This window comes from Elephas maximus, chromosome 21, assembly GCF_024166365.1.
Source record: "Elephas maximus indicus isolate mEleMax1 chromosome 21, mEleMax1 primary haplotype, whole genome shotgun sequence".
NCBI classification, from domain to species: domain Eukaryota; kingdom Metazoa; phylum Chordata; class Mammalia; order Proboscidea; family Elephantidae; genus Elephas; species Elephas maximus.
The window spans coordinates 8,736,874-8,758,318 of record NC_064839.1 but is presented as its reverse complement, the minus strand read 5'-3'; the positions used below and the strand labels follow the sequence as shown (position 1 = coordinate 8,758,318).

The window sequence follows — 21,445 nt, the reverse complement described above, 5'->3', positions numbered from 1 at the left end:
CTGAATATGTTTCTGTCGCGAATTTTCTTCTGTGTCTTAACTATAGGGTTGCTATGAGTCAGAATCGACTCGATGGCAACAGGTTTGGTTTTCTTTTGGTAGTAACTAAATGGCAGTTGTGCAAATCTAGCCTTACCATGATCTTTGATTTTAAATGTTTTGAGGTAAGTACCTGGATGGTGCAGGTGCTTTTTGATCAGCTGCAAACCTAAAAGTTGGCAGTTCAGACCCACCTAGCAGCTCTTGGAAGAAAGGCCTGGTGAACTGCTTCTGAAAAGATTATAGCCCAGAAAACACCGTGGAGCAGTTCTATTCTGTAACATATGGGGTTGCCGCAGGCTATCTATTAAAACATTCCGAAGATGGAAATTTTGGCGCATACCTCAAGCAGTAGCTCAGTTGCATTATCAATATATAAAATTTGACCGTAGGTAGACCTTGCTTACTAAATGTGGGTGGCCTTACTGTTTCTTCTCTTCTTAAGAAAAATCTTATTTAATGATTTTTGAATGGCACAGCATCCCATGATTTCAAAGTGGGTAGCACTGTTAGGTTTTGGCCAGTTTGGTGCCATAGGTTTGATTAGGTGACTTCATGGGGAAATTTGTGGTGAAAATCCTGGATCTCCAGGGAATACGTACACACTGTGCTTCGTGAGACTTTGCTAAGTGTGGGAAATAGAGAGCCTGTCAGGTGATATTTCTTTTAACTCAGTACACTTTCATGTTACCAAATACATTTTAAAAATGTATCTTATTTACCCCAAAGTTCACCTTTTAGCCAAAGATTAGACAGGTCAATAAAACAAACAATAATGTGAAGAATATGCTTCTTAGTTCAGTCACGTATGCAAGACCAAATGGGCAACACTTGCCCAAAAACAAAGCTGGGAAGGCAGGAAGGGACAGGAAAAATGGAGGGATAGAAAAAGAGAACCCTGGTTGGGGAAGGGAAGGGTGTTAACACATAGTGGGGATTGCAACCAGCGTCACAGAACAATTTGTGTCCGTATTGTTGAATGAGAAGCTAATGTGCTCTGTAAACTTTCACCTAAAACACAATTTTAAAAGTTTTTTAAAAAATGTATCTTAAAAGTAATTTTGTTCGGTATTGTGCTAGGCATCGGTAAAAAAAATAGAGAGCGTTAATTGTTTCTGTTGATGTTCTTTCTGCTCTGACAGGAATTTTTTCTGCTCTGATTGAGCCCCTGTAAAATGCAACTGATATAAGCATGCTGATTTTAAAATGTAAGGTCTTTACCTTTCATTTGTGTTAAATATCTTTTAAATGTCTGCAGATAAAGAAGAACTTTCTGTGTTAAATATCTTTAACATAGAGCTTGTTTTCTTAATTTACATATTTTTTGAGAGCATTATGTTTGTTTCGTAGAATCTTTCTATATGAGTTTTTATCTGTTCGTATCAGCTCAGAGATCTTATTTGGTTATGTTACCTTGTTTTCATGGAAATACACAAAGAAGCACAGTTAATTTGTTATACCGCTTAATCCCAAATCTTAATAGACTTGTAGCTTTGATAATAATCATTTGCTCAATGGCTGCAAGGATAAAAAATATCCTAGCAGGATTAAAAGTTAATTATTTGAAGGCTAGACATTATCACTGGACCCTTTTTTCCTGCTGTTAAAATATATGATTGTGACATTTTTACCTAAGACTGCAACCAAATTTAAGCCTTTCCTAAGGCTTATTTATTCTACTTATAAAATGTTTCTTGAATATCTCTTCCCCTCTGCATTCCTACTACTGCCACTGCTTTAATTATGTACTAGAATGATTGTTGAAACCACAACTGGATTCTTGTGTCCAGGGCTCATCCCCTTTCTAGCGGTTCTTTACGCTGCCAACAGCATTATTTAAAATTTGGACGGATCCCGTGACTGACTCCCTTAACCTGAGCCTCCTCAGTGGCTTTCCACTATCGGAAGGATACAGTGCAAACCTGGAATCCGCTGGTCAGCATCCTCTACCTTTAGCCGTCTGGATGCCTTTCCAGCCTTCTCTGCCCTTGCATTCTCTGCGGTAGCTCTGCTCACCTACCTGCTGCTTGCAGACGGGTCACTCTCTGGCTTCTGCACCTTTATCACAAGGTTCCTTCTGTATTAAATAGCCTTTCTCTGTAAACCTGGTATGCTCTCGTAACCTGTCATTCTGCTCCAGTGGTCGCTTGTCTTTATGTATTTTCTGACATCCGCCTGCTCTCCATTGTGGGTTCAATTAATTGCTCTACTGGTTCCCGTGGCACTTCATGTATGCTTTTTTTTTTTTTAATTGCGATGTCTCTGCATTGCTAGTAGGTAACTATATATCTGTCTCAGTTACCAGACTACAAAATCCTTCAGGTCAGGGACTAGGTCTGATACAGCTTTTTATCAATTGTCCCTGATTATAGGCTTGGTGCTGGGGACGCAAAGTTGAATAAGAATGAAAGTTGAATGAATTCCTAAGTCGGGCTAAAAAGAGTTAGGGCTCTTTTTGTACAGAATGAACTTCCCAGCACTCTGTGTTATCTAATCATTTTATTTGGTGAACAGATTTTTCTGCTGTTTTTGAATCAGAACATATTTTCATACTAAAGATATTTCCCCTGTTGGTCAAGTCCGAAAACATACACAGTTCAAGTCTAAAAGCAAAATGTAATAAATGAAGCAAAATAGTGACCAAAGTGTATAATAACCATATGACTTTGTGAGAACATGCTTGGTTCTTAAGCCGTAGACAGCGTGGCTGGCTGCCTTTGCCCCTTGCGCAAAAGCCTTCAGCAGTCTCTGTGCCGAGCTGTGCTTTCCCTGGAGGGAGAATGGAAAAAAGTCACACAGGTTGTTCATCCACATTGTTTCCGACATAGAGGTGGTCAGTGCTGTTTGATAAACCTTGTCTATCACAGTGCGGATTTTACCTAAGATACCAAGAAATTTGAACTTACCCACTGGCGTCAAGTCGGTTCTGACCCTATAGGACAGTGGAACTGCCCCATAGGGCTTCCACACCTGTAATCTTTATGGAAGCAGACTGCCACATCTTTCTCCCAAGGGGTGGCTGGTGGGTTTGAGCTGCCGACCTTTCAGTTAGCAGCCGAGTGCTTAACCGTTATACCACCAGGGCTCCAAAATTTGAATTTAGCATTTATAGCATTTATATGGTAACGAGGAGAGAGTAAAACGGTACACTTTTAAATGAGTTAGCTTCCTAAATCTTGCCATCTAGTGTAAATGCAAATTTTTTCCAGAAAAAGAAACAATATAAAATCTGTTTCTGGAAAAGCCCTGCATGCAATGCAGGAAGCTCATCAGGGGAAACTCTGTACACATTAGACCTCTTTAGCTTAGCACCTAGTAGCGCTCATGTATTAATCTGTAGACGAGAGCTCTCTTTATTCTTGTGTGTTGCAGTCATCTTGAACTGCAGCTGTTGAAATGGAAGTGAAAGGAAGTGAAATCTAGGTGAAGGCCAAGTGCATCAAGCACGTGATGGCGGAGACAGCTCCCCTAGACGGCTGACGTGGAGAAAGTGTGCTCATCAGTCCTGGAATAGGTTAGAAATTGTCGTTAAAGCATATTTCTGATTTAAATGTTGTCTTGGAGGCAGCTTATATATTACTATGATCCTGTGTTCTTTTCATGATAAGAAATGAAATAAGGGAAGACCTGAAATAATAAGTATATACTCATCTTTTTTTTTTTAACCTAAAACAAAAATCAAAGCATGCTTGAGTGTTTAAATTATGGCTTTTCTACTTGATAACGATGTGACCATGGATAAGTCACTGGACCTTGGTTTTTCCATCTGTAAGAAGGGGATAATAATGTTACCTACTTAGTAGGGTTATCGTGAGGATTAAAGGAAGTCATGCATAGAAAGCTCTCTCCACAGTGCTTTGCACATAGTAAATGTTCAAATGTTAATTGTTTTTTTTATGATGGTGATAATAATGAGGTTATTATATTATTCTTTACCTTTTTGAATCTCATATTATCACCATTGTATAAAAGCTAACAACCTAGCAGTGTTTTCTTCTGTTGTGTGTAGGGATCTCTATGAGTCGAAATTGACTTGGTGGCACCTAACAATGACAACTTCCAGTCTGACATGTTGCATATTGACAAATCCCACCAAGTGTGGTGTCCTGGGTATACTAGTGAATAATAGTAGCATAAAGCAGTGTCTTTGCCCAGGATAAAGAGACTAAAATGATGAATGAATTTTTTTTTTAATGTCAGATCCCTGAAGAGAGGGTCAGGAAACCTTGGTTCTGATGTTGGCTCTGCTCTTAACTAGCTCTGTATTTTTGAGCAAATTGTGAATTTTTTGGTCAGATACTTCTTAATGTTCTTTCCTGGTTCAAAATATTGTGGCACTCAGTTACTGACTGTTGACAAAAGGTACCAGAAAAACGTGTTGGTCACCGTCTTAGTTACCTAGTGCTACTGTAATGCAAATACCACCACACTGGGTGGCTTTAGAGACAGAAATTTATTTTTTCTCTGTTTGGAGGCTAAAAGTCCAAATGAGGGTCTCTATCATGTCCATTGCTTCTGTGAGCCTCTCTCTTGGTTTCTGGTGTGTGCCAGTAGTCCTTGGTGTTGGTTTCCTCGTGTGTTATCTGTCTTCCCCTGTGTGTGTGTCTCTGTATCTATTCTGGTCACTCAGAAGTGATTAGGTTTAGGACCACCCTGTACTGGTATGACCTCAGCTGACTGATTGGTTATATTATATTAGATTGCATTATGGATGGTAATTATATTACATTACATTGTAAGTGAGGCCATTAAATCGTATTACATGATACTACACTGTGGAAGGTAATCTGCTCTACCCAAGGCTAACTGATTAGCTCCATGACAGCAGCTAGACTAGTGTTTGGCCAAACAACTGGGCAGGATAGTCTAGGCAAGTTGACACATAACATTAACCATCACAATCAAGCAAAGCTGAGTTTATTAGACATATTGTAACAAGGGAGAATACCACCTGAATGGAATCTCAGTAGGGTCTCAGCAAGGGCAGTCAGGGGAGGAATAATATAAGTCTCAGGGCCAGGACTGGATGATTTTAAGGCAGGTATTGGAAACCCTGGTGACATAGGATGATCAAATCCACCAGGCACTCCTTGGAAACCATATGGGGCAGTCCTACTTTGTCCCATAATGTCGCTATGAATCAGAATCGACTTCACGGCGATGAGTTTGGGTTTTATTGCAAGATGGGGAACTGGTAAGGACTGGGCAGAGTTGGTAACATGGTAACTTTGGGTCATTGGGCACAGTGATACAAGGATCCTGAAGCAAGCCTTGATAAAAAAAAGGTGTTAGTCTTGATATTTGTAAGTATCTTGGTTGGTTTGTGTTCTTATTTTCTATGGGGAAATATTTCTTTAAGTAATTAAATTCTTTTTACTTATTCTCAGTTTTGTTTAACTTAGGGAAAGGAAAGCATGCCCAGTATTCTTTAACAGGGACAGGAATTTGTGTTGCTTTCAGTTCTCACCTATTCAATCTGTACGCTGAGCAAATAATACAAGAAGCTGGACCACATGAAGAAGAACGGGGCGTCAGGATTGGAGGAAGACTCATTAACCTGCGTTATGCAGATGACACAACCTCTCTTGCTGAAAGTGAAGAGGACTTGAAGCACTTACTGATGAAGATGAAAGACCACACAGCCTTCAGTATGGATTGCACCTCAAAATAAAGAAAACAAAAATCCTCACGACTGGACCAATAAGCAACATCATGATAAACAGAGAAAAGATTGAAGTTGTCAAGGATTTCGTTTTACTTGGATCCACAATCAACAGCCATGGAAGCAGCAGTTGAGAAATCAAAAGGCGTATTACATTGGGTAAGTCTGCTGCAAGACCAAACCAAACCCGTTGCTGTCGAGTTGATTCCAACACATAGCGACCCTGTAGGACAGGGTAGAACTGCCCCATAGGGTTTCCAAGGAGTACCTGGTGGATTTGAACTGCTGACCTTTTGGTTAGCAGCCGTAGGGCTTAACCACTACGCCACAAGGGATTCCAATCTGCTGCAAAGGACCTCTTTAAAGTGTTGAAGAGCAAAGATGTCACCTTGAAGACTAAGGTGTGCCTGACCCAAGCCATGGTATTTTCAATTGCATCATATGCATGCGAAAGCTGGACAATGAATAAGGAAAACCGAAGAAGAATTGACGCCTTTGAATTGTGGTGTTGGCAAAGAATATTGAATATACCATGGACTGCCAAAAGAATGAACAAATCTGTTTTAGAAGAAGTACAACCAGAATGCTCCTTAGAAGCAAGAATGGCGAGACTGTGTCTTACATACTTTGGACATGTTGTTAAGAAGGATCAGTCCCTGGAGAAGGACCTCATGCTTGGCAAAGTACAGCGTCAGCGGAAAAGAGGAAGACCCTCAGTGAGGTGGATTGACACAGTGGCTGCAACAATGAGCTCAAGCATAACAAGGGTTTTAAGGATGGCTCAGGACCAAGCAGTGTTTCATTCTGTTGTGCATAGGGTCGCTATGAGTCAGAACCGACTTGACGGCACCTAACAACATCAGTTCTCACCCTTTATGATTAACACACACAACTGAATAAATTGTGTGGTAGAGACGACAAGGATTGTAGGAGTTGGGAGAATGGAAGAGGGCATCTTGTCATCCTGTTTTACATGATTTCCTCTTTCTCTCTGTGCAGTCCGACCCCTTGTCGGCTGCGTAACTTCCTGTTCATGTCTTTTGTTTGAAACCATGTTCCCCACCTGTTGTGAGGCATGTTGCCTGTGGAGTAAATGGCTGGTTAATGGGGAGCAAATGTTTTAAAGCACCACGAAGAGTCAGGTTCTGGTCATCTCCTGGCTATGCTGGGGTCAAGGTCTGTCTGCATACCTGCTGTTGAGGGGTCCCCAGTGGGTGCTGCCACACCAGAATGACAGTCTAAAAATGAAAATCAGGTTGCTGAGTGATTTTTGAAATTATGAAATTAGGTGATTTGCTTTGTAAAAAGTAATTGCTTTTGAAGTGTCTTTATAGTCCTCTAAGAATTGTAGAGTTGAATTTTCCTAAGAGAACAAAACTGTTTGATCTCTCTCTTTCCCTCCCTCCCTTCCTTCCACCCCCCTCCTCTGCTCTCCCCAAGTCGACTTCCTCTTCTCTCTCTCCCCGCTTCTGCCTCCCTCTCTCCCTCCTTCCCTTTCTGTTTTTTTTTTTACTAGATGGAAGTACCACCTCTGCAGAGCCAGTCCAGCCTCACTGGTGTTAAATGCCTACAGAAGTTTTGAGGTGTCAACTGATAGGTTGGAAGTTCAGGGTATTTCTGATCATAATGCAACCCCCTCTTTCAAAGGATTTGGTAAAAGTGAGTTTTTCTTGGGCCTTTTTCAAGGAGCTTCAGGTAGGAGTATGGAGCCTTGGTGGCACAGTAGTTAAAGCACTTGGCTGCTAACCAAAAGGCCCGTGGTTTGAACACACCAGCTGCTCTGCAGAAGAAAGAGGGGGCAGTCTGCTTCTGTAAAGACTTCAGCCTAGGAAACCCTATGGTGGCAGTTCTGCTCTGTCCTAAAGGGCTGCTATGAGTCGGAATAGGTAGAAGTCCACGGTTGGCACTGATGGTTAAGCCCTCTACGGCTAACCAGGTGGTTGGCAGTTTGGACCCACCGAAAGGTGCTTTGGAAGAGAGGCCTGGCAGTCTGCTTCCGAAAGGTCACAGTCATGAAAACCCTGTGGAAGGCAGTTCTCCTCTGCACCATGTGGGGTGTCCATGAATTGGTATCAACTCAGTGGCAGTTGGCTTGGTTCTTTGTGTACATAGTAGCAGTATTGGGAAAACTGCGGTTATAACGTGGTCCCATCACTACTCCTTATAATCATGTGAATGGTTTTTTTTGTTTGTTTTGCCCTTTTTTTTTTGAGATAAAATCCACATAACATGAAATTAACCATCTTAAAGTGTACAGTTAGTGCATTCACCATGTTGGGCATCTGCTGCGAATCTTGAAAAGAGCCTTTTATTTTGAGTTTTTAAACTTGTAATAATAACGTTTGAAGTAGAAAAGTAAAATCCTTTTATTCCTTATCCAGAGCCTACCTTATCTTTACTCTCTGCCCCATCCTGCTTCTTGACTGAATCAAAGTTACCCTTCAGCTGCTTCCTTACCTGCATCCCTGCCGACTTTCCCAGCATTTCAGAACCCAGATCACAGTGGGCAATTCTTCAGCCCCACACCCTCGTTGAAGTGACGGAAATTACTTGTCCAGGTCACAGACGCACTAGCGACAGGGCAGGGGCCAGAGCCCAGGTTTTCTGAGATTTCTTGAGATCTCAGCCTCCCAGGAAACCATCCAGCTCAGGATTAGAAAACTGAAGTCTTCAGCCAACCTGTATGTGAATACAGATTACCATGCATCTCTTTAAAACGCAGATTCCAATTCAGCAGGTCTGGGATGGGGGCCAGCTCCCAGGGAGGCCTTTGCCTTGCAGTTTGAGGAGCAAAGTTTGCTGAAAGCACCATACTTGTTGTGCAGTAGTCCTTTGACAGCCTCCTCTCTGTCGGATACATCAGACTCTAGATTCTGGACTCGGAGTTAGGTATGCTCATGTTCCCAATCTTGGACGTAGTGTTTGGATGAATGGATCATCATCTGTGTCCCTGATTTCCACTAGGCGCGCCCCCAGTTTCTAGGTGTGACTCTGGCTGCTTCTGGGTTGCTAGTTCAGGCCATTCTTTTTGAAGCCATTGTTGTGTATTAATAGGTTAAAATTTCCAGCAGATGCTCTATTGGTAACGACTGGACATTGATCTCTCCTTCTATCATCTTTACCATATTTGATTACACTAATTATATTTGGGGATCCCATTTAAGTCTAGGGGAAACCCCAGTGGCTAACCAAAAGGTCAGCAGTTCAAATCTACCAGCCACTCCTTGGAAACCCTGTGGGGCGGTTCTGCTCTGTCCTACAGGGCAGCTATGAGTCGGAATCGACTTGATAGCAACAGGTTTGTTTTTTTTCATGTAGTCTCCATTTTAACAAGCAGCTGTGCTTTGGTGTGTAATGACAGACAGCTTCCATCTTCGGGGAGTTGCCTAGTCAATTGAATGGAAATAAGACACATAATTGGTCAGCACTGGAAGTTAAGATGATTTTTTTCCCCAGTCCAGTTTATTTTCCACAAGTGTTTGTTTGAGAACCTGAAGTGCTGATCGCTTGAAGGACTTTGTGGAGACCTTTGGTGTTGGTGGGGTTCCTTCCTGCCTCTTTTTATATCTCATGCAGTTTAACACTTAAAGCAGAATGATGGCAGTAAAACTGACTTTTAGAAGCCTTTTTTTTCCCTAGGCATCCTTGTAAGATAAGATCAACCATCTTATAGAGTGAACATAAAAATAGGGATAGGTGTTTCAAGTAATACCCCAACCTGTTGCTGCCAAGTCGATTCTGACTCATAGAGACCCAGTAGGACAGAGTAGAACTGCACCATAGGGTTTCCAAGACTGTAATCTTTACAGAAGCAGACTTCCACATCTTTCTTCCCATTCAAGTAATAGAATGTAATTTTCTTTGAAAAGTAGGGGAAGCAGCAAGCAGTCTTCAAATTAACTACAAAAAACTAGGAAGCTCTGGGGTGATTTCCGTGATGGTTTCCTGTTACAGAATTAGTTAGGTTTCACTTGCAGCAGTATAAGCTGGATACCTTAAATCTCCATTGTCATGACTCCAGTGTTCATTTCAATTTTTGCTGCAATAAAATAACTAAATTAGAATGCAAATTAGAATACAGCAAAGTTTTATTAATCTTCTTATTTATCTGTAGTCACATCTAGTTTTGTATTACATAAAAAACTAATAGTCCATAAAAAATATGATCAAGTTAAAGAGAATAGATATGAAAATTTTAAGCCAAACTGGGTAGTTTGAATGGTGTATCATTTGATGAATTAGGACTTAAAAAATAATTCCAATTCTATAATTTTAAATTTATGTATTAGAAAGGTAGGTTTATTTACATTTTAATATATCTTCTTTATATTGTGGGTGAGTCCTGGTGGTACAGTGGTGAAGTGCTCAGCTGCTAACCACATGGTCAGTGGTTCAAATCCACCAGCCACTTCGCGGGAGATAGATGTGGCAGTCTGCTTCCGTGAAGACTACAGCCTTGGAAACCCTGTGGGGCAGTTCAGCTCTGTCCTGTAGTGTCGCTATGAGTTGGAATTGACTGGATGACAGTGGATGTGATTTTGTTTTTTATATTGTGGGTCTGAGGGGTCTAATACTCATTCTACTTTTTTTTAATTTTTTTTATTGTACTTTAGATGAAAGTTTACAGAACAAACTAGTTTCTCCTTAAACCGTCAGTACACACATTATCCTATGACATTGGTTAACAACCCCACAACATGTCAACACTCTCCCTTCTCAACCTTGGGTTCCCTATAACCAGCTTTCCTGTCTCCTCCTGCTTTCTAGTCCTTGCCCCCGGGCTGGTGTGCCCCTTTAGTCTTGTTTTGTTTTATGGGCCTGTATAAACTTTGGCTGAAGGGTGAACCTCAGGAGGACTTCATTACTGAGCTGAAAGTGTGTCTGGGGGCCATACTCTCAGGGTTTCTTCAGTTTCTGTCAGGTCAGCAAATCTGGTCTTTTCTTTTTGAGTTAGAATTTTGCTCTACATTTTTCTCCAGTTCTGTCCAGGACCCTCTATTGTGATGCCCGTCAGAGCAGTCAGTAGTGGTATCTGGGCACCATCTAGTTATACTGGACTCAGTCTGGTGGAAGCCGTGGTAGATGTGATCCATTAACCCTTTGGACTAATTTTTCCCTTGTGTCTTTAGTTTTCTTCATTCTTCCTTGCTTCTGAAGGGGTGAGACCAGTGTAGTATCCTAGGTGGCCACTCGAAGGCTTTTGAGACCCCTGACACTACGCACTAAAGTAGAATGTAGGACATTTTCTTTATAAAATATTTTATACCAGTTGAGCTAGTTGTTCCCCGAGACTGTGGTCCCCACAGCCCTCAGCCCAGCAATTTGGTCCCTCAGGGAGTTTGGATGTGTCTATGGATCTTCCCTGACCTTGCCTTGCACAAGTTGTGGTGGCTTTCCCAGTATTGTGTACTGTCTTAAAAATATGGAACACTTCACGAATTTGCGTGTCATCCTTGTGCAGGGGCCCTGCTAATCTCTATACTTTCCAATTTTAGTATATGTGTTGCCAAATCGAGCACTCATTCTACATTTCTTAATGTGGGATTTGGTTTTGCTCCCAAGGGATCTTAAGAGTTTGCCTTGTCTCCCCACAGTATGTTTTTCAGTGGTGCTTGATAATTGGACCCTGTTAGGCCTGGAGGTTTGTAGTGACTTTTAAATGAAATTGAGATTAGTTCTGAATAGTCATGGTTCAGGAATGATTTTTCATTTTGCTTGTAAAATTTGGTTGAAGACCTATTTGTGTCATTCCTGCATGCACAGGGTCATATTCGGTGGAGCTTTCCTCCTTTCCTGCCCTGAGTAATGCTCCTCCATCTGGTGAGGCTGAAGAGAGTGGTGATCTTGGTTATTCACAGCTTCTGCACGTCAACTCTAAGCTGCCTGTAGGAACCTGGAGTGCTTTAATGTTGTATTTACAGCTCACATTGCACTCAGTCATCTTTTTCTGTTTCTTAAAAATGACCAATTATTTAAATTGCTGCTTTAAAATCACTGTACGGGGTACCCATCCTTGCATTAACAAGAGAATTGTGATGTTAACCTGGCAAAGCCAAATTAATTGGGAATTCCTATATTTCCTATTTTGTGTTCAGTGCTGTGCTAGGTGCCAGAAGAGATTCAGAAGTTTCACGGTGAGGACAGGAAGACAAATAGTATTTAATGAACACTGTGGTAGCTGCTTTACTTAAAATACTTCATTATATAATTTTCCTCACTTTACACTTGAAAAGACCAGGCTTAGAGAGTCTTGAAAGTTACAAAGCGTTACAGCTGTGATTATAGCCCAGGCCTGTTCTTACCGTAGCCTCTCAGGCCTTAAGACACTCCCTTCTGGGAATTTTATGCTATGGGTAGGGAGACCTCTCTTTTACTTGACTGAATCTGGGATTTAACCTGATTCAGTAAAGAGTGAAACTTGGTTTGGGTTCCGTACAAGAAGTTTTGGTCAGTTGATGATTTTATCATAGATGAGTCTTTACAGAAGGCAGTTCCTCAACACAGACCCTTGGGACAGCATTGGAGCAAATTGCCAAAGTCTAAGGGTTATACCGAAACAGTGCATAGAAAGGGCAGTGCCATCTCTGCCCTGTCACTTAGCCACCAATCTACACGTCACTGCATTGTGATGGGAAAAAAGTAACTAGCATTCATTACCTACAAACTCCATGTACTCTTTCAGAATGATTTCCAGTTTTATTTTGGTTATAAGTATTTTTATTCCTATGGGATCGGCTTACTTTGTTAATTTATGGTTTATTGTGATTTTTTAGATTAACATTCAAGACTGCACCTCTCTTCATCCCTAATACACAAAGTGGTATCTGGGCGGTTTTTAATTAGTAGTAATAACGTTCATATCAATTTCATCGCTGCACTTTGCCAAGACAGGAATATAAACCAGGCTTCGTCAAAATGTAGAAGACATCTAGAAACTGTTCAGATCCATCTTCAAAATGTTGAATGGCTTGAGAGTGTTATTTCTCTAGAGCTCATGTAGAATGACATACAGCACAGCAGAAGCCTAATAGCCCATGTTTTTATTACTACAATAACAGAAGACATAGTCAAATTAGATGTTTCTTGTTAAGATTGGAAATGGTGTATATTGAAGTTCTTTTTTTCCCCTTCCATATAATTCAATAATATTGAACTAAGATGTTATTATTTAAGTTTGGAATTTAAATTTTTTCACATGTAGTGTAAGTGTGAGATAATGACTCTTGGTGTCTTTTGACAAATCTCTATCATAAAGTGATCCATCTGATGTTGCCATTGCTCATATCATACTTCATTCACCTCTTTTTATGATTTCATTCAGAAACCCCTTTATAAACAACAGAATGAAACAGAATATATTAGAAGAATAGAGAAAGTTAAATGACTTATTGATGTGTTGGCGTCTTAGTTAACCTCATCTGCCATAATGGATCTCCCACATTATTTTTTGCAGCTGATTCCAAGTAACTTTTGGCAAATTTTATACAAAAGGTATTGGTTTCATTTATTCAATACATATTTGTTAGGTGTTTGTGTAGTAGTAAAGAGCTATGGTTGCTAACCAAAGGCTGGCAGTTCATATCTACCAGGTGCTCCTTGGAAACTCTATGGGGCACTTCTGCTCTGTCCTGTAGGGTTGCTATGGGTCAAAATCGACTTGATGGCAATTTTTTTTTTTTTTTTTAATGTGCCGGCACTGATGGCACTGGGGATATAACAGTGAATAAAACAACTACTGTTAAGAACATTTAAACAGTTGTGTCGCTTCTCAATACTGTGGAAGGCAGCTCAACTTGTACAAAGCAAGGTCATGGAGATTCCATAGACACATCCAAACTCCCTGAGGGACCAAATTGCTGGGCTGAGGGCTGTGGGGAACGTGGTCTCGGGGAACATCTAGTTCAACTGGCATAACATAGTTTACATAGAAAACATTCTACATTCTTCTTTGGTGAGTAGCGTCTGGGGTCTTAAAAGCCTGTGAACGGCCATCTAAGATACTCCACTGGACTCACCTCATTGGAGGCAAGGGAAAATGAAGAAAACTAAAGATACGAGGGAAAGATTAGTCCAAAGGATCAATGGACCATAACTACCACGACCTCCACCAGACTGAGTCCAGTACAACTAGATGGTGCCCAGCTACCACCACTGACTGCTCTGACAGGGATCACAATAGAAGGTCGCAGACAGATCTGGAGGAAAATGTAGAACAAAATTCTAACTCACAAAAAAAAGAACAGACTTACTAGCCTGACAGAGACTGAAGAAACTCCGAGAGTATGGCCCCCAGGCACCCTTTCAGCTCAGTAATGAAGTTCACCCTTCAGCCAAAGATTAGAGAGGCCCATAAAACAAAACGAGACTAAAGGGGCACACCAGCTCAGGGGCAAGGACTAGAAGGCAGGATTGGATAGGAAAGCTGGTAATAAGGAACCCAAGGTTGAGAAGGGAGTGTGTTGACATGTCATGGCATTGTTAACCAATGTCATGAAACAATATGTGTACTAACTGTTTAATGAGAAGCTAGTTTGTTCCGTAAACCTTCATCTAAAGTACAATTAAAAGAAAAATAAGTACAAGGAAACCCTGAAGAATATCAAGGTGATCTTTATGAAGATTTAGAAAAGTACCTGAAAATTTACTACAGAGTGACACATTGAGGGCTGAGGCTGGGTCCCTCATTCATCACTGACTTTCCAGAACCTTGCCCCATGTCTGGCACATAGATGGCCCTCAACCAGTACTTGCTGAACCAGTACTTGCTGAATAAATGAATGAATGCTTATTTAGCAGGGGCAGAGGGCTGGGGACCATGGTTTCAGCGGACATCTAAGTCAATTGGCGTAATAAAATCTATTAAGAAAACATTCTGCATCCCACTTTGAAGAGTGGCGTCTGGGGTCTTAAACGCCAGCAAGCAGCCATCTAAGATGCATCAATTGGTTTCAACCCACCTGGATCAAAGGAGAACGAAGAACACCAAGGACAGAAGGCAATTACGAGCCCAAGAGACAGAAGGGGCCACATAAACAAGAGACTATATTAGCCTGAGAGCAGAACTAGATGGTACCTGGCTACAACCAATGACTGCCCTGACAGGGAACACAACAGAGAACCTCTGATGGAGCAGGAGAGCAGTGGGATGCAGACACCAAACTCTCAGAAAAAGACCAGACTTAATGGTCTGACTGAGACTAGAAAGACCCCGGTGGTCATGGTCCCCATACGTTCTGTTAGCCCAAGACAGGAACCATTCCCAAAGCCAACTCTGCAGACAGGGACTGGACTGGACAGTGGGATAGAAAATGATACTGGTGAAGAATGAGCTTCTTGGATCAAGTAGACACATGAGACTATGTTGGCATCTCCTATCTGGAGGGGAGATGAGAGGACAGAGGGGGTCAGAAGTTGGTGGAATGGACACAAAAAGAGTGAAGGGAAGGAGTGTGCTGTCTCATTAGGGGGAGAGCAATTAGGAGTATATAGCAAGGCGTATGTAAGTTTTTGTATGAGAGACTGACTTGATTTGTAAACTTTCACTTAAAGCACACACACACAAAAAAAATAAAAAAGTTGTGTCACTTGTGAATGCATTTCTTTTTCCTAAAGAGGAGTTCTGAAAACTTCTTAGAATTATTGGAATATGACTCTGACCTCATAAAAATCATACAAAATTAAGGTATGTTATGGCAAGGTGCTCTACTGGACTATAAGTAAAAAGAAAAATGAAATAGGTAATTGAGTGATTGGTATTTATAAGTTCAGCACATGAAACATCAACTGGATCTACTATCCTTAAATAGATTTTATAGGCCATGCTCCTTCCAGAAAGGCCACTGGAAGAACTAAATACCTTTTTATTAAAAATGAATTGGGAATAGTGGTATGGCCTTTTCACATCTTAGTTGGATAAGTTGAATAGGGAAATTTTACTTCATTTTTATGAAATCATGTTGTTTCATGTTTTACATTTAAAATGTCTTTTTCCCAGCTTGCCATCCGCCACGGAGAAACATATGAACTTAACAAGTTGAAGGTTCACATGAACTATGATGATAAATAGTGGTAGTTAAGTCAGTTAAAGTGTATGTCTGTGTGTTTAGGTACATACAGTGGAAACCCTGGTGGCCTAGTGCTTAAGTGCTACGGCTGCTATCCAAAGGGACAGCAGTTCGAATCCACCAGGCGCTCCTTGGAAACTCTGTGGGGCAGTTCTACTCTGTCCTATAGGGTTGCTATGAGTCGGAATCGACTCAACGGCACTAGGTTTGGTTTTTGGGTTTTTGGTACATACAATTTTAGCAGAGTCTGCTGTTTTAAGGCAGAAATTAAAGCAAGGATTAAGGACTTTTAATTCTTCTCAGCCAAACATTTTTGTGAGGTTTCATGGCGTGCAGTTTGTCTTCCTAGACCCTGTGTTAAAATCCAGATGCCTATTAATAACTTATGTGTGCCTCAGGTAACAAAACTTAAAACTTTGTCCAGATGATAAAGTGAGATATTGTGTCTCAAGTATCTTGTGCAATACATAGTAGTAGGCTCTCAAGTGTCCCTTTCTCATTATAAAAACTACACAAGTAATGGATGAATATCTTCTTAGAAAATCAGAATTATGTAGAGCAAAAACACTTCTCTGCCTAGTGGTAATCATTTGTAACGAGTTAGTATGTATCCTTCTTGTCTTTTCTAATTACTGGTTTTCTATGTATATGTATACGTTTACAAAGATCACATGCTTATTTTTAACATACATAGGATCATGCTTTATATTCTGTGTTACATTTTTCACATTATGTTTTTTGATCTTCCATGATATTATGAACAGGGCTACCTTCTTTAACATTTCAACGTACTTCATTGAATGGAGGTATCATAATTTATTCATTCATTCCCCTATTGAGGATCCATTTATTCCTTAATGTTTTTAATTTCTGTGAATGGTAGAACTGAATGGAAAAGAAAATCATGGTTGTAAGTTTTGTTTCTTTGTTTTGCAATGAGATATCTGTAATCTTGAACATGCTCAAAGTGCCGAGTCATGTATACCAAAAAACCCAGCGCCCTTAAGATGATTCCTACTCATAGCTACCCTATAGAACAGAGCAAAACTGCCCCTTAGAGTTTCCAAGGAGTGCCTGGTGGATTTGAACTGCCAGCCTTTTGGTTAGCAGCTGTAGCACTTAACTACTATGCTACCAGGTAGATACCCGATTGGAGCAGTTCTATTCTGTGCTACAGGGTCTGTATGAGTTGGAATAATATAATCATACTTGACGGCAATGGGTTTTAGCTTGGTTTGATTATGACTGCATCAACCAAACCAAAATCTGTTGCTGTTGAGTTGGTTCCTACTCATAGCGACCCTGTAGGACAGAGTAGAACTGCCCCATAGAGTTTCCAAGGAGTGGCTGGCTAGTAGATTCACACTGCCAATCTGTGTGGTTAGCATCTGAGCTCTTAACCACTGCACCACCACAGCTCCTGTGACTTTATAGACATGGAATATGATTACCTGGGAAGGAGGAGAAATGAGGGCAAGGGGTAAGGTAAGGTCAAAACAAAACAACTAATGTTCATGATAAAAACAGTAGGTGTGTTATGGATTACAGGTGTGATAAATTTCATGTATATTTATATATATAGCTTAAAGAAATGCTTGAAAGGATGCACTGGGCCTTTTTTTTAATCTAAAAATTTCTTTTTTTAGTTGAGGAAGAAAATCAGAATTCTGTTGGCCTTTCTAGGGATTTAGATTTGTAATAAAATTCCCTGTACTTACAAAGGGCACAGGAGTCAGTTTTTAAATGAAAGTTAACCTGTTAATGACATATGTCTTCACCTAAACATTTCTGTGCGTATAGCTTCAAAAATTTTCTTATATAGTGTCTCGTTTCTTGTGGCATGCGCCTACATTTGTAAAGGCATTTTTCCTGTGCTTTAGAGCTGTGATATTGAGTATGTGTGCATGTGTGTGTATAACTTTGATTCATGCCCTCCTAGATTTCAACTGTTACCTTCATATTTAGATGGCAGTTCATTACTTAAATTGCTGTTGTTTTCAGAGTCAAGGCAGGCGTGACCTGTTTTCTGAGCCCCACCTTGTTTCAGATGAACATTTTTAGTACCCCTTTTTCTTTTTTAGATTTTATCGTGGTCAAATATAAGATGTTTGCCATTTCAACCTTTCCCTTTGTTTTTGTGGAATGAATAGAATGCATCTAGTCCATCATTATATTTGGAGAAATGATGATATCACTTCAGGGGTCATCAAAGTCATGATTAATAACATTTTTGTATTTATTAAAGAGTTTTTAATCATATCATGGTAAATACGACGCCAAAATAATGTTAACTATTCCTGGTGGTACAGTGGTTAAGAGCTCAGCTGCTAACCAAAAGGTAAGCAGTTCTAATCCACCACCTGCCACTTGGAAACCCTGTGGGGCAGTTCTACTCTGTTCTGTTGTTGTTAGGTGCCATTGAGTCAGTTCCAACTCATAGCGACCCTACGTACAACAGAATGAAACACTACCCAGTCCTGCGCCATCTTCAAATAGTTGTTATTCTTGAGCCATTGTTGCAGCTACTATGTCCATCCATCTTGTTGAAGGTCTTCTTCCTTTTTGCTGACCCTCAACTTTGCCAAGCATGATGTCCTTCTCCAGGGACGGGTCCCTCCTGATAACATGTCCAAATTATGTGAGATATAATCTCACCATTCTGGCTTCTAAGGAGCATTCTGGTTGTACTTCTTCCAAGACAGATTTGTTTGTTCTTTTGGCAATCCATGATATATTCAGTATTCTTCGCCAACACCACAGTTCAAAGGCGTCAATTCTTTGGTCTTCCTTATTCATTGTCCAGCTTTTGTGTGCATTTTAGGCGATTGAAAACACCATGGCTTGGGTCAGGCGCACCTTAGTCTTTGAAATGACATCTTTGCTTTTCAACACTTTAAAGAGATCTCTTGCAGCAAATTTTCCAAATGGAGTGCGTCATTTGATTTCTTGACTGCTGCTTCCACGGGTATTGATTGTGGATCCAAGTAAAATGAAATCCTTGACAACCTCAGTCTCCTCTCCATTTATCATGATGTTGCTTATTGGTCCAGTTGTGAGGATTTTCGTTTTCTTTACGTTGAGGTGTAATCCATACCGAAGGCTGTGATCTTTGATCTTCATCAGTAAGTGCTTCAAGTCCTCTTCACTTTCAGCAAGTAAGGTTATGTCATGTGCATAATGCAGATTGTTAATGAGTCTTCCTCCAGTCTTGATACTGTGTTCTTCTTCATATGCTCTGTCCCATAGGGTCACCGGTGGCGTAGTGCTTAAGAGCTACGGCTGTTAGTCAAAAGGTCAACGGTTACAATCTACCAAGTGCTCCTTGGAAACCATATAGGGTAGTTCTACTCTGTCTTGGCGTGTTGCTATGAGTCAGAATCGACTTGACAACTTTTTTTTTTTTTAATAGGGTCACTATGAGTTGGAATTGACGGGACAGCAATGGGTTAAATAAAGGCATAAAAAACATGATCTAAGAGAAAATTCAAGGTCACTAATCATCAGAACTCTGATCAGCAAACCAATACAGTGGCAATAACCAAAAAACCCATTACGATCAAGTGAATTCTGACTCATAATGACACTATAGGACAGAGTAGAACTGCTCCAGAGGTTTCCAGGGAGCAGCTAGTGGATTCGAACTGCCAACTTTTTGGTTAGCAGCCAAGTTCTTAACCGCTGTGCCATCAGGTCTCCTTTTATGCCTTTAATGGTTGCTATTTGAATTCCCAGTGTTGTTTGTGTTTTCTTAACTCCAGAGCCACCCCATAACTCTCAGAAACCTTCTTGATGTTTTATAGTGTAAAATTCAGAAAGTTTATACTTTTCTCAAGTTTATACTGTTTCTTAATATGGTTTTGGCTCATCAGAATTTCTTAGGAAACTTTCCTTCTTTAGTTGTCTTGTTAGTAAATAGCCCTTTCCTCCTTCATGATAAAACTGTGACATTTCTCCAAGTGACAACTCCTGGTCCGTGTTCTCTGTTACTGCTGTCGGTGTGTCTTTTTGACAATAATGTGTTCTGAAATGAAGATGTAGACTATATTCTTCTAGTGTGAAGTGAATTAATTGGCAGGTAAAAAGATCAGATTGACATGTTCAAACTCATCTTACAAGTTTGATAACTGATAAGTTTCATTTTACTTTGCTTTGTTTGGTGCAGAATAATTCAAATGGGAAAAACATAGAAATGAAAATTTTCCATTTTAATTTTACCTCAATCGAAATTGTAAAATCTTTTAGATTTTTCTAGTTACTTTGCATCTTTTTAAAAATTTTCTCTGGGAATTCACGTCCCACTGATTGCTTTCTCCTCAACATTTTTATTCGTATTATTGTTCTCCAAATGTCTAGTTCTTGCTTAAAATGTTACCATTGATTATTTTTCTTTTGACTTCAGATTTGGGGTACCAGAGACCATAAATTGTGTATAACGGGCTCATGTTTAATTTTACTTAGTTACAGCAGAAACGATACTGGGAGCTCTGCTGAAACCTGTTCAGCATCATTAAAAAAAAAAAAAATCATAGCAGCATACAAACCCCCACTGCATATGAAGTGCATTGGCCGGAAGTCGACCTGACTGTCCTACATGGAAGGCAAGAGGTGTACCACTGAACCACTGATGGCTTGCCTCATTGTAATAAAAGTATACAACTTTTGGTGGTTTTATTTTTGTTACACAAATCGAAGTAATAGCTCCATTAATAGAACTCTAAGTAAAAGAAGTGTTTCTCAACCATGTCTTAGTTATCTAGTGCTGCTGTAACAGAACTATCACAAGTGGGTGGCTTTAACAAACAGAAATTTATTTCCTCACACTTTAAGAAGCTGGAAGTCCAAGGTCAAGGTGCTGGCTCTAGGGGAAGGCCTCTTCTCTGTGTAGGCTCTGGGGGAAGGTCCTTGTCTCTTTAGCTCCTGTTTCCTCGATTCATGGAGATCTTGTGGCTTGGCATCAGTCTTCCCCTATGTTTGTTTGCCTGATCTGTTCCTTTGTATTATGTAAGAGATTGACTGAAAACACACCCTGCACTAACCCTGACTTATTGACATAACAAAAACAAGCCATTCCTGAATGAGATTATAACCACTGTTCAAAACCAAAACCAAATGCTTTGCTGTCTAGTGGATTCCATGTCCATTGGATTCTGACTCATAACAACTGTATGTACAACAGAACGAATACATACATACATACATACACACACACATAATGTGTATATATGTATATATGACCTCTTGCTTTCATCATGTATGATGTCCTTGATGTCCAGACCCATTGCCGTCAAGTCAATTCTGACTCATAGCGACCCTATGGGACGGAGTAGAACTGCCCGGTAGGGTTTCCAAGGAGCGGCTGGTGGATTCGAACTGCCACCTTTTCGGTTAGCAGGGAGCTCTTAACCACTGCACCAGCAGGGCTCCACCACAGGCATAGAGGTTAGGATTTACAACATATATTTTGGGGGGACACACTTCAGTCTATCAACCACAGTCCTTCCATGTCAAGGTGTCTTCTTTAGTTTTTGTATATACATTTACAGAATTTCTAAGGTGCAATCATTTGTACCTGATTTTATTTTCTTTCTTAGTTAATGAGCTTCACTGGGAGTGTGTAGACCCCCAGAAGTGAGTATCCTGTATGCAAGGATTCCAAATTCCTCTTAAACTGCCAGGTTGT

At 40.4% G+C, this 21,445-nt stretch overlaps 1 protein-coding gene and 1 non-coding gene across 5 annotated transcripts in view; one reads left to right on the top strand and one right to left on the bottom strand.

The window, feature by feature from the left end:
- Positions 1-21,445, top strand: part of PHKB (phosphorylase kinase regulatory subunit beta) — a 257,076-nt gene that overhangs the window by 13,439 nt on the left and 222,192 nt on the right. The window lies entirely within an intron of this gene.
- On the bottom strand, positions 11,118-11,220 carry LOC126065218 (U6 spliceosomal RNA). Its single transcript, XR_007514769.1, has one exon. It is a non-coding gene; the product is annotated as a U6 spliceosomal RNA (small nuclear RNA).